Below are 1,173 nucleotides of genomic sequence, written 5' to 3'. Positions count from 1 at the left end.
GGGGGGGGGGTGTAGTTCAATACATTTCACTGAAAGTGATAAATTCTGCATGAAATACCATGAGAAGATTTCTTGAATATTTAACAAGCAAATCATGAATTGAATTGCAGATGGTACATAGGCATTATAAGCTAATATAAATGATTATTCGTCATGGCAATAGCATTTTACGACTAATTTACGTATTGAATATGTTCAACATACATTTTTTCGGCATGTGAAATTAGTATATAGTATATATGTAATCTGACTAAACCTTTATTCTAAAAGGTAGAAATGTAGCTCGTCCCCTAGTTCAAGCTAAAGGCTTGGCTGCTTGTAAACATTCTAAAGAATTATCTTTAAAAGGGCGCGGTTGGATGTCCACAAAGAAACATTATAATAATTTTTAAATGGGACCATTAACTTTAAATTATAATCTAGCTATTGCTTTTAGTTACTTTATGTACAGCAAATAAACCTAATATTTGTGTGTACTGCAGATAAACCTAATATTTGTGTGTACTGCAAATAAACCTATATTTGTGTGTGTACTGCGGATAAATCTAATATTTGTGTGTACTGCAGAAAAACCTAATATTTGTGTGTACTGCAGATAAACCTAATATTTGTGTGTACTGCGGATAAACCTATATTTGTGTGTACCGCTGAAAAACCTAATATTTGTGTGTACTGCAGATAAACCTAAAATTTGTGTGTACTGCGGATAAACCTATATTTGTGTGTACTGGTGAAAAACCTAATATTTGTGTGTACTGCAGATAAACCTATTATTTGTGTGTACATCAGATAAACCTATATTTGTGTGTACTGTTTATAAACCTAATATTTTTGTGTACTGCAGATAAACCTAGTATTTGTGTGTACTGCAGATAAACCTAATATTTGTGTGTACTGCAGATAAATCTAATTTTTGTGTGTACTGCAAATAAACCTAATATTTGTGTGTACTGCAGATGAACCTACTATTTTTATGCACTGCAGAGAAACCTAATATTTGTGTGTACTTCAGATAAACCTAATATTTGTGTGTACTGCAGATAAACCTAATATTTGTGTGTACTGCAGATTAATCTAATTTTTGTGTGTACTGCAAATAAACCTAATATTTGTGTGTACTGCAGATAAACCTATATTTGTGTGTACTGCTTATAAAACTAATATTTGTGTGTA

Source organism: Eurytemora carolleeae, unplaced genomic scaffold (genome assembly GCF_000591075.1).
Source record: "Eurytemora carolleeae unplaced genomic scaffold, Eaff_2.0 scaffold179, whole genome shotgun sequence".
NCBI classification, from domain to species: Eukaryota; Metazoa; Arthropoda; class Copepoda; order Calanoida; family Temoridae; genus Eurytemora; species Eurytemora carolleeae.
Note: the sequence above shows the minus strand (reverse complement) of the source record.